The sequence below is a fragment of the Littorina saxatilis genome, linkage group LG12, assembly GCF_037325665.1.
Source record: "Littorina saxatilis isolate snail1 linkage group LG12, US_GU_Lsax_2.0, whole genome shotgun sequence".
NCBI classification, from domain to species: domain Eukaryota; kingdom Metazoa; phylum Mollusca; class Gastropoda; order Littorinimorpha; family Littorinidae; genus Littorina; species Littorina saxatilis.
In genome coordinates this window covers 41,408,431-41,426,139 of record NC_090256.1, presented here as the reverse complement: position 1 = coordinate 41,426,139, position 17,709 = coordinate 41,408,431, and the positions used below count along the sequence as shown (strand labels likewise).

Genomic DNA, 17,709 nt, shown 5'->3' with positions numbered 1-17,709 from the left:
GTAGTGGACTGTGTAACCTTACAATGAACAGATATTTGTTGTAACTGAGCAAGATAAACACGATATTGAACTTTGGCAAAGACGAAACAGATTTACAAACATGAAATGTCCTGTTTTCCCCATACATGTGGAAAGTTGTCCATTTTACAAAACTGGTATCAATTACAAACAACAACAACAAACTTTAAAAAAAAACACCTTTTAAACAAGTCGCGTAAGGCGAAAATACAACATTTAGTCAAGCTGTCGAACTCACAGAATGAAACTGAACGCAATGCAATTTTTCAGCAAGACCGTATACTCGTAGCATCGTCAGTCCACCGTTCGTGGCAAAGGCAGTGAAATTGACAAGAAGAGCGGGGTAGTAGTTGCGCTGAGAAGGATAGCACGCTTTTCTGTACCTCTCTTCGTTTTAACTTTCTGAGCGTGTTTTTAATCCAAACATATCATATCTATATGTTTTTGGAATCAGGAACCGACAAGGAATAAGATGAAAGTGTTTTTAAATTGATTTCGAAAATTTAATTTTGATCATAATTTTTATATCTTTAATTTTCAGAGCTTGTTTTTAATCCAAATATAACATATTTATATGTTTTTTGAATCAGAAAATGATGAAGAATAAGATGAACGTAAATTTTGATCGTTTTATAAAAAAAATATTTTTTTTACAATTTTCAGATTTTTAATGACCAAAGTCATTAATTAATTTTTAAGCCACCAAGCTGAAATGCAATACCGAAGTCCGGCCTTCGTCGAAGATTGCTTGGACAGAATTTCAATCATTGAAAATGTTTTTCTGATTGAAAAATGAGGGTGTGACAGTGCTGCCTCAACTTTTACAAAAAGCCGGATATGACGTCATCAAAGACATTTATCGAAAAAATGAAAAAAACGTCCGGGGATATCATTCCCAGGAACTCTCATGTAAAATTTCATAAAGATCGGTCCAGTAGTTTAGTCTGAATCGCTCTACATACCCACACAGACAGACAGACAGACAGACACACACATACATACACCACGACCCTCGTCTCGATTTCCCCTCTATGTTAAAACATTTAGTCAAAACTTGACTAAATGTAAAAAAGGAAGGAGAAGGAACCCTACAGACTCTCATTCTATCCCTGACCGGATGCCTTGGTTTTCCTTGTCTGGCGAGGAAATCAAAAAATATAAACATATTTAGATCTTTTCGTAATGTGTTATGGATATAAGCAGATTCGCGATCGTCCATAATGATTTTTCATGGTGTTGTGTAATTTTTAAATTACAAAGGAATTGATATGTAAGACAGTTTCAAGCGAGCTATTTTTCGCGGCTGCATTTACTGTGCAAACAACTCTAAATATGGCAAAAGTGTCACGTGATAATCAACCGTTTGGTTTCGGCGCTCGCTGGAGCAGACGATTTTTTCTGACAGTGATGCAACCATATAGACCTATTACGGGAGGCAGCAGTCGCAAAATTTCGACTTGTTTTGACCTTAGAACGATGTCTTTATTATAACTGTGAAGAACAGAACGGAGATCACTGTCGAAGTCGGCCAATCTGCAATCATTTTCGTCTCGCGAACACTGCTCGCGAACAACATATGGGAGATAACTCTGTATTCTTGTTTTGATAGATTCGCGTAGGACTTTAGCGTCCGGTCAGAGAGATAACTGGCGATAGCCGTGGAGCGATGATGATCAGAATGACGGACTCCTACTTCACCTTTCCCATCCCCTACCACCCTCAGAAAAGAGAGAGAGAGAGAGAGAGAGAGAGAGAGAGAGAGAGAGAGAGAGAGAGAGAGAGAGAGAGAGAGAGAGAGAGAGAGAGAGAGAGAGAGAGAGAAATCACATGCACTATTGACAAATTATTACTCAGGACAATCATGTCAAAGCGCAAAAGTGCCATTTTGATAAAAACGAATGGATTCAACTGTTCTGCTAATTTTGAACGTATACTGAAAACAGATAGATAAGTTCGATTCATGTCATTCGTAATTCGTCACAGAGATACACGCTATTCTCTTCAAGTCTTGTATCTAGAACTTTACAATGTTAGAATGATCCACGTGCACTGGCGAAAGCGCACATGAAACAAAAATGAAGGTACAAGTACTATGTAAGTATTATATCACCGCGCAGTAACTCAATGACGACCGGCACGGTGGCCTAGTGGTAAGGCGTCCGCCCTGTGATCGGGAGGTCGTGGGTTCGAACCCCGGCCGGGTCATACCTAAGACTTTAAAATTGGCAATCTAGTGGCTGCTTCGCCTGGCGTCTGGCATTATGGGGTTAGTGCTAGGACTGGTTGGTCCGGTGTCAGAATAATGTGACTGGGTGAGACATGAAGCCTGTGCTGCGACTTCTGTCTTGTGTGTGGCGCACGTTATATGTCAAAGCAGCACCGCCCTGATATGGCCCTTCGTGGTCGGCTGGGCGTTAAGCAAACAAACAAACAAACAAACAAACTCAATGACGGAATTCACCATGCAGAAAATGGGCTACCTCATGACGGGGACAACAATATCAATTTGCAGTTGACATCAAAGTTCGCCAATCCTTTATGTTATATATAAACAATTGGAAAAAAATGACTGAAAAAAACCAACAACTGATGTTCGTTCCACACACGACTTACCCCGTTGGAAGCAACATTTTATAAACCGAGTCGGCTTCGCTATGCACAGCAACTGACTCAGTGACAGTCATCAAAAAGCAGACTAAGAGTTCCCTGCCAATACAATCCTGCGCAACATACACTAACTTGTAGTCTCGTTCGAGTCTGTGCAGTCACAACACTAATTTGGAAAGATACGAACAAAAATGAAGCAGTTTACAGTCCTCAGCCAAACAGCACTGTTCCAGGCAGAAACCTGTTCTACTCGGTCGTGCACGTACAAACCGTCACACTTCTTCCTCACATCTACTACTTCCCGTCACTGTAGGTGCCGATAACGACCTGAGATGCTGGTGAAAAAGACAGCTGGTCACAAATTGTCCACCTCTGCCACTGTCCAGCCACCCTCCTTGCTGCTTGCAAAGTTCACCTCGGGAACGAGAAACCGTTTACGCACCAGAAAATAAAGCTGCTCACAGCAGTTCTTCGCCTCAACCGCTTTTCTGTCACTTTCTTTGCTGCTAACAATTCCACCTCCAGAGAGAGACATCTGGGGTTCTACACACCAGGAGATAAGAAGAGGACTGACTGTCACAGCATTTCTCCACCTTCGGCCACTCAGTCTCCTAGCTGTTACTCGCAAGTCCACCTCAGGAGTGAGAGAGACACTCCTGCACACTGCCAAGGTCGTAAAAAGAGAAAGTCACAGTACGTTTTCACCTCAAGCCACTCTAGCTGTTACTCGCAAGTGCACCTCAGGAGTGAGAGGGAGACCCTTCTGCACGCTACCAAGGTCTTTAAAAAAAAAGGCAGCCACAGCGACGTTCTACCTCAAGCTACTCTAACTGTGACTAACAATTCCAAGCAGCGGGACGACAGACACTTCTGCGGTCCTCGAAGAACACCTTCCATGTGATAAGACGTTTGTCGCACCCTCGCTATCTTCCCCTGCCTCGTAGGCGATAAGAAGAGGCAAAGGCTGGACGGGTCAACATCTTCATACTAATTCGATCATCACTTGAGCACAATGACCGATCCGCTTCACCTAGCGTGACTGTCTGGGGGTAGTCTCGAGGCGGTTGGGTAACACCCGTTTGATGTAGCAGGCCTGCAACCTGGGATCCGTCTAGACGGCGACCAGACGGAACGGTCTCAAAGGACGGCCTGCTCGTCACACGCACAAGCAAACCGTGGCCGGCGAGCAGCATGCACATTACAAGCATCTACAGGATGTCCTCCGAGGGGGCCTTGTTTCAACATACAGCTCGCTTTCTCCCATCTACCAACAGTTCTTTGCTAGCAGCCGATGTTTCTGCTTGCGAGCTTGCACGGTCTAATCCGAGTTTCGTCACAGGGGGCTGAGCAGACAATATCACGTTATTATTGCTTATCAGTTATCTGCATGTGGTTGGTGCAGAAAACAGGCATAGGTCTTGAATTCGGTGGGTAAAATAACAGGACAGACGCCCAGTTGTTCAAATTACATAATACATAACGTTCACTTTGCTTTGAACTGTCGGCTGATACAGTTCTCTTAAAACGACCTATGACTGTATGAGCAAAACAGATTTTTTCTCGCTCGATTTTGTTCCACCAACAATTAAAGAAAGTAAAGAAAGAAAAGAAAAAGAAGAAGAAGAAGAAGAAGAAAAAGTCGCACACCACTAACGTAGGCCATACATTGCAAAAGGGCATTCGATTGGTAACAAGACAGTTGGGATAAGCTTCACTACATGCATCACAATCAGCAAGTAAAAGCAAATACAAATTTCAATCCAATGCTGATGGCATGCGCCCGTACAGGTGACCGTGTGTCTCTAAAATGTTTTGGAAAAACAGCCAAGGGATAACATTAACGAAATCAATCATTACTCTTGGGGCAGTTGCACTGGCGGACAGTGACAGTCATCAAAGGGCCGGCGCGTGTCGCACAGAAAACACACACTTGCGTTTAGTCAACACTTCAACTACACTGCCCTAGGATGTTTTGCAGGAAGATAAAACATGGTCAAGCGATTTGCTGCAGAGACACATCTCAAGGGCTGAGCTAGATTTATCCTGCAGTGCAAGACCACAAAGTTGTTCTTACTGGCCGAGAGCTGGTGTACAAATGACAACAGCTCCGACTGCTGAGTTTCAGCCGACTTCATCCCTTTTGATGTTGAATGACTACCATTAGCGTTCAAGTGTGAAGTTAAGTCATTTCCAACCACTGTCTTCCAAGTCCACGCCCTTTTTTTGTAGTATTTGCGGGAAAATCTTAACAAACACCAGTCTCGTATCTGACTATGGCAGAAGGTAGTCATTAGCGTACATATACCGCAAGAAGGCGTAACCTATGAGATAACTTACAACAACAAAATAAAATACACACATACAAAAAAGGAGACTTGGAGGGGAGGAAATCTTCGATGTTTGCAAAAAGAATGTTGAGCATTCGAAGATTTCTTTTCAGGGTACTGCATCATTCATTAATATGTTACAAACAGAGACAATTTAATTTTCTGTTTGATGTCAACTTTATGACATCTAAAGAAGACCGAACACTTTCCAATTTCTCGTAGAATTACAAGAACAATCCTCGCCTTCGTTTCAGAGAGTGGCCAGTTACGGCGGCCGCCGGCCGATATCGGCAACGGGACAATGAACAAAAGGGTCATCTCTTCAGCCGCTGAAGTGTGTGGAGAGTCTCTGCAGTTCTCAGCGCTACCAATTTAGGCGGCCACTCATCGTCATCGCAGCGTGTCAAAATAAGTACTTCACGGTCCTTGTAATCAGCCGACAGAGAGAGAGAGAGAGAGAGAGAGAGAGAGAGAGAGAGAGAGAGAGAGAGAGAGAGAGAGAGAGAGAGAGAGAGAGAGAGGAGAGAGAGAGAGAGAGAGAAACTGGGTAAGGATGTGTTAATTGGTACAAGTACATTGTTTGCTAACGAGTTAGCAGCGCTTTGCAAAACAGGTAGATGCATGGTTTGTAGTTGAAAACACAATACCTTGCTGTAAACGTGAGTATCTTCGGCGACAACAAAGATATTGCAAAGAAGAAGATGAAGTTGGAAATCAGACATGATCTGTACACGCACGGAAAACAATAGGCCTGTGTGTGTGTGTATGTGTGTGAGAGAGAGAGAGCTCTCTAGAGAGAGAAAGAGAGGGAGAGAGAGAGAGAGAGAGAGAGAGAGAGAGAGAGAGAGAGAGAGAGAGAGAGAGAGAGAGAGAGAGAGAGAGAGAGAGAGAGAGAGAGAGACCTGGGTAAGCATACTAGTGTGAGTCGGTACAAGTACGCCATCGTCTGATACCGAGTTATCAGCGCTTTGCCAGAAAGGTAGATATGCATCGTTTGCTGTTGAAAACACAATAGCTCACTGTAAACGTGGGTAACAAAGATATTTCTTAAGAAGAAGATGCAGTAGAAGTTGAAAATCAGACATGACCGGCGAGTTCACAGAAGACAGAACAGAAACAATGTGCCTCTGTGTGTGTGCATTTATGCACGAACGACCCTTTATTTGATCCGATATATATCTCAACGGGACAATGAACAAAAGGGTCATCTCTTCAGCCGCTGAAGTGTGTGAAGAGTCTCTACAGTTCTCATCGGCGACAACGCTACCATTAGGCGACCACTCATCGTCATCGGAGCGTGTCAAAATTAGTACTTCACGGTCCTTCTAATCGGCCGACCGAGAGAGAGAGAGAGAGAGAGAGAGAGAGAGGGGGGGGAAGGAGAGAAAGAGAGAGAGAGAGAATTGGGTAAGCATGTGTGAATTGGTACAAGTACTCCATCGTCTGATACCGATTTATTAAGGCAGTCCATACTCGGTCGCTTTGCCGAAACAGGTAGATTTATTGTCTGTTGTTGAAAACACAAAAGCCTACCGTACGCGAGTATCTTCGGCGGCAACAAAGATATTTCAGAGGTCTCACCGATGAGTTCAAACACACCAAAGACAGAGCAGAAACAATGGTCAAATGTGCGTGTTTGAGAGAGAGAGAGAGAGGGAGAGAGAGAGAGAGAGAGAGAGAGAGAGAGAGAGAGAGAGAGAGAGAGAGAGAGAGAGAGAGAGAGAGAGAGAGAGAGAGAGAGACAGTGCGTGGGTTTGTGCGCGAACGACCATTCTTTTGGTCGTATTCACAACCGTCATTGCCCAGCACTAAGGCCGTGATAACAAAAAAAATCTAAATAACAAGAAGAGCAAACGCTCGATCGAGTCACTTTCGCAGTTCTGAATATTATATGAGGCATCAGATGGACAGGAAGAAATTGCTATTCACAACACAATGAGTCACGTTCACATAAAATTTGAGCCCGGTCACTTTTATAGTTTCCGAGAAAAGCCCAACGTTAAGTTGTGTGTTGCCGAACAGAAAAGGCTAGTTATCTCCCTTGTTTTTCTGATAACGTTCGTAAAAGGCTACAGATGTAAATACTTTGATGTAAAGAATAATCCTACAAAGTTTCAATCACATCCGATGAACTTTGTCAAAGATATAAAATGTCTAATTTTTCCTTTGACGCTGACCTGTGACCTTGAAAAAGGTCAAAGGTCAACGAAACCATCGTTAAAGTGTAGAGGTCATTGGAGGTCACGACTAAACAAAATATGAGCCCGATCGCTTTGATAGTTTCCGAGAAAAGTCCAACGTTAAGGTGGTGTCTACGGACGGCCGGCCGGACGGCCGGCCGGACAGACTAACACTGACCGATTACATAGAGTCACTTTTTCTCAAGTGACTCAAAAATCAATCCAAACGAACTCAACACAAACCATTCCAACATTTAACAGCTTGCTTCAACCCTCATTACTTTACGACTGTCGTACCCACTCAAGCTTCTGACGCCCACTCAAGCATAAGATTTTGTTCTGGCTGGACGTCAGGAAAATCAATCAATCAATCAATATGAGGCTTATATCGCGCGTATTCCGTGGGTACAGTTCTAAGCGCAGGGATCTTTTTTTAATTTTTTATGCAATTTATATCGGGCACATATTAGCCAGCAGCTGGCGAGCAGGGCCAAGGAGGAGGACAATGGGGTCACACGGGGCCGGGGCGCACAGGCCAGCAGGGGGAATAATTTACCCGATGCTCCCCAGCATGTCGTAAGAGGCGACTAACGGATTCTGTTTCTCTTTTTACCCTTGTTAAGTGTTTCTTGTATAGAATATAGTCAATTTTTGTAAAGATTTTAGTCAAGCAGTATGTAAGAAATGTTAAGTCCTTTGTACTGGAAACTTGCATTCTCCCAGTAAGGTACTACATTGTACTACGTTGCAAGCCCCTGGAGCAAATTTTTGATTAGTGCTTTTGTGAACAAGAAACAATTGACAAGTGGCTCCTCTCCCCCATTTCCCCGTCGCGATATAACCTTCGTGGTTGAAAACGACGTTAAACACCAAATAAAGAAAAGGACGTCCTGCGCAATCAGGTCGTGTCAACAAGAAACAGTCTCAGGCGTGTTCACAAAGCAGCGGATGCCGTCACCTCCTCAAACGATGACGACAATGGCAGGCTGATTGATTCGCCACGTCACCGTAACAACACCAAAAGGGTCCGGGTACCCGTGACGAAACGCAGCAAGCACCATCAGCACCTCCGTGACACACTGACAGAGGGCCTCGGTCCCTTGCTATGTCTTCACTGTAGTTTGCAAATTTGAGGAACTAACCAAAGCTTTTGTCAAGAGTGAACCAGAATCGCCAACTCCAAAGTCCGACCTCCACTACAAAGGTTATCAAACACACGGTTCCTGTCCACTTGTAGGAAATGTTATCCAAATAATGACCATGGTTTCACACCGTTTACATGACTGGAGTTCGCGAATGTGTGAAACTGAACCTTTTGTCTCGAGTGAGTGAGCATCTAAAGTTCCGACCTCCGGTCCAAATACTGTGTCCCTGGTGTATCAAATATTACCGAATTTCCTAAACCGGTCCCCCAAAGTTTTCTGAATTTTTGTGTATTCCGTGGAAGCAGAGTGAGCTAACCACGTCCGAACTGTTAATTTGAAATAAAAACAAAAGACACCGTGCTGCTGTGAATCCAAATCTAGTTGATGGTTCTGAACGAAGGTTTCTTTTCTCCGCACACAACTTTGACTTTTGAGTTCAAAAGTTGTTGGTGCATGCTACACTTGCAGTTGTAACGTAGTGTAATTTAATTGAAGCTATAAACGCAAAAACGTGCCACAACAGATAACGCCAGGCGGTTTTGCTTAAATAAATGCAGCAACTTGCAGAGACATCTTTCCGCAAACAAACGAATTCTTACCAACAAACATTTGTCTAAATATGCCAGAACAGGTAAATCAAATTGATACAATAAGTGTAAAGGGGAAGGGTGAGTAATTTCAAGATACCCTGCAAGTAAAATAAGTAATAATTGTAACAAAAATAAATACATGAATTTTTCTTGAAATTAAAATAATTCAACCACTTTTCTTCACATAGTATAAACAAGTCGCGTAAGGCGAAAATACAACATTTAGTCAAGTAGCTGTCGAACTCACAGAATGAAACTGAACGCAATGCCATTTTTCAGCAAGACAGTATACTCGTAGCATCGTCAGTCCACCGCTCATGGCAAAGGCAGTGAAATTGACAAGAAGAGCGGGGTAGTAGTTGCGCTAAGAAGGATAGCACGCTTTTCTGTACCTCTCTTTGTTTTAACTTTCTGAGCGTGTTTTTAATCCAAACATATCATATCTATATGTTTTTGGAATCAGGAACCGACAAGGAATAAGATGAAAGTGTTTTTAAATTGATTTCGACAATTTAATTTTGATAATAATTTTTATATATTTAATTTTCAGAGCTTGTTTTTAATCCAAATGTAACATATTTATATGTTTTTGGAATCAGAAAATGGTGGAGAATAAGATGAACGTAAATTTGGATCGTTTTATAAATTTTTTTTTTTTTTTAAATTTTAAGATTTTTAATGACCAAAGTCATTAATTAATTTTTAAGCCACCAAGCTGAAATGCAATACCGAAGTCCGGGCTTCGTCGAAGATTACTTGACCAAAATTTCAACCAATTTGATTGAAAAATGAGAGCGTGACAGTGCTGCCTCAACTTTCACGAAAAGCCGGATATGACGTCATCAAAGACATTTATCAAAAAAATGAAAAAAATGTTCGGGGATATCAATCCCAGGAACTCTCATGTAAAATTTCATAAAGATCGGTCCAGTAGTTTGGTCTGAATCGCTCTACACACACACACACACACAGACAGACAGACAGACAGACAGACAGACAGACAGACACACACACATACACCACGACCCTCGTCTCGATTCCCCCCTCTACGTTAAAATATTTAGTCAAAACTTGACTAAATATAATAAAAAGTATGCAGATTTAAAAAAAAATTTTTACCGTCTTTAACATACTAGCGTCATTTGACTTTTTAGTGATCAATCCTATAGGGTGAATCAGATTTCCCGTATAATCAGCTGTCACCACCCAAAGCTCGCAAACACAGTTAATCACTAAAAGTCAAACTTAGAACTGAGCGGCAAAGAATTTATCGTGATCTGATACTGCATGCTGGGGCTATATTCGATGTAATTACCCATGAATATTTTCTTCACTCTAAAGAAAAATACAAATTAAAAAATCTGTTGTTGCTGTTCTTTTTAACATGTTAATTCGATCGGAAAGAAAATTCTTCAATCCGAAGACCTTTTCTCCTCATGCAGGTAATTTCTTCTCGATTCACAAATAACATGCTGCAGCCCGAGTTTCTCCGATAATTACCAACAGCCGTGACATCAGTCAGCGTCAGCGGCGCTAACGAAATAATTAGCACCACCACCAGTGCAAGATTGAAGAAATTCGTTCAATCTTACCGATGCCGTTCAAACATTGGCATTACATGTCAAACATAAAAATCGATTTGTGTTCATCCATCGCACATTAACACGCAAGGGTGTCAAATTATAGCACGATTTAATAGTTTTGGCATTTCGCTTGCTTAGTTTAAGACCTAATATCGGACGAAATTATATTTCCGCAACTACCAACGCAAAAGAAAAATACATTTATTGATGGAGGAAATGATTACATGTATTCCTCCCACCTCTACTTCCACCGTTTGTCACATTTGTTTTAAAGCGAATTATTTGAACACTATACAATCTCGCATACATGTAATTGTAGCAAAACAGCAAAGAAGCTATACGAAACGCGTGTTCTAACCCAGCTGAAACACATGAAGGGAAAATATAATGTGATGTGATGAACATACCTTGAGAATCCTTTGACACAGTTGACGGCACAAGGAGTGATAAAGTCCATGATTTTAAAACTGTCACTGTCACAACTCCCCATCTCAATCCACGAGTGAAACGAACCGGTCAAGAAAAGAAGGCAACACAAGCAGTCAAGTACACGTACCCAAGTCCAAGATAGGAGAAAGAGCTTCTAAGCCAATAGTTTGGCCAAACTTCAGTCCAGTACATCAGACACATCCAACGCGACGATAAGATTGCCAGTGGCAGGAAATAAGCCTCTTCCTGTCTAGTTTCTCTCACGACATCACCCTTTCCGAAGCGTCACACAGCCTCCAGTGCAATCTATAACATCCCTTTCACTCGGCAAACTCAGTACAGCCTCCCCAAAACGTCCAGTGTAGCGAAGGGGCCTGCGAACCCACAGAGATGTGTGCGAACCTAACGAGCGGATGAAGGCAATTTCTCAGAACTAAAAGGGCTGCTTTCAGCGGTCTGACGAGTCCCTTCCCCTGGACCCTCTCCCCCAATAGTCTCGCGGGAACCCACCCGAGGCTTGAGCCCGATTGCCTCGGCGTAACTCCCACTGGGCCGCGGAATAATGAGGGCCCTTATGCAGGGCCAATTACCGGGAAATTAAGAGACCTGGGGCCCTCAAGGGCCGGTGGGTCCACAGGGCCCCTCTCAGGACCATCTGGTAGCCGACCAGAGGGAAACTGAGCCTGGCTTTGTGCGCTGGCTGCAGTACCGTACAACTAGAGAGCTTTTTATTGACCGCGAGAACAACGACCCCGTTCAGCCCTTTGCCTGGGCGACTGACCGCCCGAACAATGCACATAGGTAGTAAACCATCGCGCCCAACGTTTAAGGACGTTAAATATCAATTCCATCGTTCAAGGTGTGATGTAAAACAGGCCGGCGCTACCGAAGACCTTAAAATCGCCAAAATGAGTCCAATTAGCAACTGATTCTCAGGCATTATTTTGCAATGCATTTCATCATCGCCGAAGACTTGGAACTTGAGATGGTGCTTTCCGACCGGTGAAAAAGTCACATACACAAGTGCACAAACAAAAGCATTGTTTACAACACCCGAATTTCGTCGGGTGGTTTTCCCCCTAACCAACCGCCCCCCCCCCCCTCCCCCCCTCTCCCCCCCCCCCCCCCCCCCCCCCCTGAGTTAAAAGGGTAGGTCGTAAAGTGTTCAAACTGAGCACAACATTGACTTCAGAAATTGTACACAACTGACCGAGGCCACGACCGTAGGTGTGTGAACCAGTCGAGTTTTGCCACCTTGTTAAACTGCCAACACCAGCGACAAAGCCTCAGCAGCCACCTCTTCATTCGCTGCCACTGGTTTCGTCTTGCAAGGTGACAATATAAACAAATTCAACTGTTAATTCAGTTATACCTCACTCCACTGCGACAGCCTGCCAAACGCAAAGGACTTCCCGTTCAGTCAGTGTCTATACAGTACAGGAATTGTAAGTCAGTTACTTATTGCAATGAAACCCAGCGACTTTTAGTCTCGCAATTTGTCTAAAAATGAACACATAAACAATTGGATTGTCCTTTCAACGCATCTGTCAAGAAAAAAACGTCAAAGTTGCTCAAAACACCAGAGTGTTGCTCGCAAAGATAAACTCTGAACAAGGAGATGGGGGTGAGGGGTGTCGTGGACCATAACAAACGCAGTAAACCGGTCTAGCCATCCCAACAATGCGAAACCTTACTTTCCCATGGTTTGACAAGAACGTGCCTTTGATTAAAGATCGATCAATATCATACAGACCTGATCGGTTCGAAATATCTACACAACATGGCAACGCCTTCACAACCATCACGGTGAGAATTACAGTGAAACTGACAGTTACTGAAAAGACACAAAAGACAAAAAATTAACAGGGAAGAGCGGGCTAGTAAGTAGAAATCCACGGACTAATAAACAGCGGTTCAAGAAAACTGCCTTGTGTTCCAGGTCATAAAACAAGCAACCAAGAAGACATAGTAACTCACCCTATTGTGTACACTTTATCGTTTATGGCATTTAATGATTTAAGATATGTACATTTTTTGTTAAACAAATTGAACGCTCTTTGTCTTTAAACCCTTATTTTTTGCAAAATGATTTACAACAGGACGTGCTATGTTGTCTAAGTCAGCAAAATGAATGCCTTAAATGTCTGTGAAGTTGTTTCCCCTATCCACAAGGTGCATTATAACATAGTGTGTTTGTGTGGCGTCTGTTCACCCAGTATTAGTGTCATCAGATTAGCGCTTCATGTCTTCGTCTCCCTTTCTACTTGATTACTTGATACGTTATCTTGTTTCTCTATTATTCTTCCTTCTGTTTCTATTTTCTCACTTTGTCCTCAGAAATCTGTAGTCGGGAGTAATCTGAATTGGTTACACCGGCTCAGCTGCTACTGCCAGTTGAGTTGGAGCCACAGCCTCAATTCAGTCAGCGTTCAAAAAGCAAGAAGTAAACAAAGACCAAACCGACAGCATCGATCGTCAGCTCAAATTGAACTGTTTGTGTGTGTGTGTGTGTGTGTGTGTGTGTGTGTGTGTGTGTGTGTGTGTGTGTGTGTGTGTGTGTGTGTGTGTGTGTGTTGCCGTTGGTGTGTGCTGGTGACAGTGAAACACAAATCAAAACAGATGCATACCGCTGGGGTGTACTGCAATGATCAAATGCAAGCCTCAGAATTAGTTAAGAGTCGTCTTGTTGGTTTGGCGAGTAAAATTTTCTATTTGGCTTGTAAATTTAGAGAAGCACTCGCCAAAGGCTAGTGCACCATTCTCTGGACTTTCAGCGCTGCATAGTGAATCGTTCTGAGCCGGGCGGTCGCACTGGTAGATGATACAGCAGCTGCTGGTAGAAAAGCAACATTAAAAAAATCTACAACAGCTAGAAAGAAAACAGCTTTAAGTTTAAACACACACACACAAACACACACAAGGTATCAGAAATGTGCAAACGTACACAGTAAGTTCAAAATATTGATCAGAAAACATTTTATCCATAAAAAGGCCATGGATTGGGTACACTTGATAATTAAAGAGCTGATAGTAAAAGTGTTATAACTGACATTTGATACTGATAGACCTGTACTTGTGAGGATTGGGACAGATGATTATAACTATAACTAAGTAAAATTGTCACATAAAAAAAAGAATGTACAAATAGGAAAATGTAGACAATATTTCAAACTTTCTCAAACTATTTAAGATTTATCATGTTTGCATTTCAAAAAGTCTAATTAATGTACACAGTCCTTTAGTTTTAGTTTTACAAGACAAGTTGATAACAAGAAGGGCAAAGCCCATACGACTCACATGCTTGACCTTGACCTTTACATGACCTTGACCTTCAGGGTCAAGGTCAAATAACTAAACCTAGCATGGAACACAAAGCTGTTAATTCAAGACATAGGAAGTACAATGGTGCTTATTGGCTCTTTCTACCATGAGATATGGTCACTTTTAGTGGTTCACTACCTTATTTTGGTCACATTTCATAAGGGTCAAAGTGACCTTGACCTTGATCATATGTGACCAAATGTGTCTCATGATGAAAGCATAACATGTGCCCCACATAATTTTTAAGTTTGAAACAGTTATCTTCCATAGTTCAGGGTCAAGGTCACTTCAAAATATGTATAGAATCCAACTTTGAAGAGCTCCTGTGACCTTGACCTTGAAGCAAGGTAAACCAAACTGGTATCAAAAGATGGGGTTTACTTTGCCCTATATATCATATATAGGTGAGGTATTCAATCTCAAAAACTTCAGAGAAAATGGGAAAAATGTGAAAAATAGCTGTTTTTTAGACAACATTTATGGCCCCTGCGACCTTGACCTTGAAGCAAGGTCAAGATGCTATGTATGTTTTTTGGGGCCTTGTCATCATACACCATCTTGCCAAATTTGATACTGATAGACTGAATAGTGTCCAAGAAATATCCAACGTTAAAGTTTTCCGGACGGACGGACGGACGACTCGGGTGAGTACATAGACTCACTTTTGCTTCGCATGTGAGTCAAAAAGACAAACAAAATGTTCATAGTGTGACACATTATTTTTGTCTATTCTTTCTTGATGGTCATAGAACTGGTGAATAAACATTTCTAGAGTTCATGTGATTGGGAAACCAGTTTCCAGAACTAAAGAGATATAGTAATACAGTCATTAAAGTATTTATAATTATTTCAACAGAACACAAGATTGCCACTGAATTGTTGTTCAGTTCATAACACAAGACAGCATCTTTGGGGGGAAAAGAATGTCTGAATGAATACAACTATGAAACTGAAAGTAAAATCACAGTAAAATATTGTTTGGCATTGGAACTGGATCATAACTTGGGAACATGACCAAAGTATCACTATAACTTCGCAAAGGTTGAATTTTGACAAACTTATTTTTTGAATTCTGATTTTCAAAGAATGTCAGAAATAAACAAACTTATTTTTGACATTCTGTGAAAATCATCCAAAAAATTCCAACCGACACAGAAATGATAGCTTAGCTGGCAGTTCCAATTATGTAAACCAAACAAGATGAAAATTGCCCACCTACACAAACCATGTCAGAGGAATGATTGCTTGTCAGCGCAACAACAGAAGAGCCCAGGTACTCTTTAGCCAGGGCAGAGTGTCCCTGGACAGCATGCTGTGTGTGTCTGATTGATAAATGACTGCTAACTGAGGTGTCAATGGTAGGGGCTGAACCGTGGCAGGGAGGGGGACCCAAGGGGAAGAGGTTACCTCACCCAGAAACACCCCCACACCATAAATGCCGGACTCTCCCGTTTACTGCTCACTTTAAATGGTGGTTTGGCTGGCCTTATCAAGTTATCCAACTTCCCTTCATTGAACTGGTTGGCAAGGATTGAGGAAACTGATTTTATTTTTAGGAAGAGGGTTGGATATTTTTTTCTTTCCAAATCATGCCTGGTTCAGTTTTGGACTTCACTTGGGGATTGTATCCAATTCTGTTCTTTTCCCCTGTTTTTGTTTGTTTTGTTTTTGTGTGAGTGTGCCTAGTTCAGTTTCTGTTTTGGAAATTGTGTGACACCCAGGATTTCGCCTTGCGCCATTGGCGCATTAAATCTGAAAATGTCCCATCACAATTCCCTTCAGTGCGTCAAAGGGCGCATTGAGAATATGTACCACTGCGCCACCAAATATACACTTTACACACACACTCACACTTAGTGACTTACACACATACAGAGATAACACGATATAGGGGCTAATTTTCACACCGAATTGCACCATTTTGCATCTTTGGTCAAAACGTGTACAGGCCTCTCTGGCGCTTCTTGCCTTCGACTATGTCCCATCAGAATTTGGTTGAGGGGGACAAATGTCCCATTGCCTTTTTCTCCCAGGTTAAACCCTGGACAACTTATCCAATTCAAATCTTTTCCCCTGTTTTTGTTGTTGTTTGTTTGTGTGTGTATGTTTGCACAAGTGCATGTGTTTCTAATAAATAATATATCCATCGCCAACCGTGTACCAGTAACAAGGCTAGACCACCTGCTGCAAACGATATGTCGTGGAAAAAAATGATGTTTGAAGTCGCCACAATAGACACTTGCTTTTAAAATCAGCGTACCAAATTTTCACTTGAATAAATCTGATCCTTGATCCTGAATTATGATGACAGCTTACTTTAAATCCTGAAAAGCTAAGACTGGATTGTGGTAGGAATGGTTCACAATGTTATAAGATGGATCATTTGTGGTTTTACTTTAATTGTTTAAACTCAAAGGAAATAAATTGGATGATACAATATTTTTACAAACAGTCAAGAATTACTTCATCACAGATTTCTGATTACATGTATTGTGCTTCTGTTAGAAAAATAAAAACGAACTAAATAGTAAAAGGGGAACTTATGCATGAACTTTAAAATTAAATGAAGTATTAGGTTTTATTGTATGGCGCAAATTGTAAAACCAACAACTACTAAGTACTATGACAAAATATTTGATTTAGGACAAAATCCTGTGTCCTTAGGCCCGAAATCAGCGCCTAGCTATTTTCGAATTGATATATAACTCAGTCAATCACTCAATGTGTTCTGTAAGGCCTAAAAAAAAAATAGGTGTGGTTACGGTAACCCGACCTACCCTATTTTATTGGGCCGACCCTATAACTTTTTATTTCATTTGTCAAAAAAATACACACACAAAAACAAGTAAACGAGTGCAGAAAACGCAATGAAAGCAAAAGCGCCCGAGTCGCACACTTATTTCCCTGTCAAGTAGGTTTAATTTGTACACAGAAAAAAAGTTTAAAAAAAAAAGTGTTTGCCTACCTTCCTACCCTATTTTTTTTTGGCTATGTTACCGTAACCACACCTATTTTTTTCTGCCTAAGTGGCCAGTGTTACTTTTGTCCGTAAACTTGCGTGACTTGATTATAAAAAGCGTAACAATTAACCATTCATATCCTTTGATCAGCTCTAAAACGAAACATAATTGCACACAACCAGCCTGCTTACGCGGCTACCAAGAACATTCACAGGCAGGGTGCAGAGTTTATGACACCACTCGAGTATCTCAAGCATAACGGGTCGTGCCTCGCTCGCCACTACTGCCGTACTGGCCACTTCACTGGTTGGTGTGAATTTCGCTTCAGTAACAACCGTTTGACAAAGTCGTACGCCAGCACAAAGCCACGTTTAAGTATATGAAAGTTACAGTTAGTAGAAAGACTACGTACACATTTCATATTCGACTAATTAAACATATGATGCTCACCAGATCGTAAGGAATTCACAGGTTTTCCTCGCAAAACGTCACTACGATTTCTCTGTTCTGTCGGCCATTGTAACTCGAATCAGCCGCGTCTGCGGCGTT

General features: G+C 41.9%; 1 protein-coding gene across 2 annotated transcripts in view; it reads right to left on the bottom strand.

Moving 5' to 3' along the window:
• Positions 1 to 17,709, bottom strand: part of LOC138981960 (rho GTPase-activating protein 19-like) — a 31,505-nt gene extending 13,796 nt beyond the window's left edge. For both annotated transcript variants that reach the window (XR_011460747.1, XM_070355143.1), the window contains exon 1: positions 17,611 to 17,709. The gene's annotated coding sequence lies outside the window, so the exon portion shown is untranslated. The remainder of the gene's footprint in view (positions 1 to 17,610) is intronic.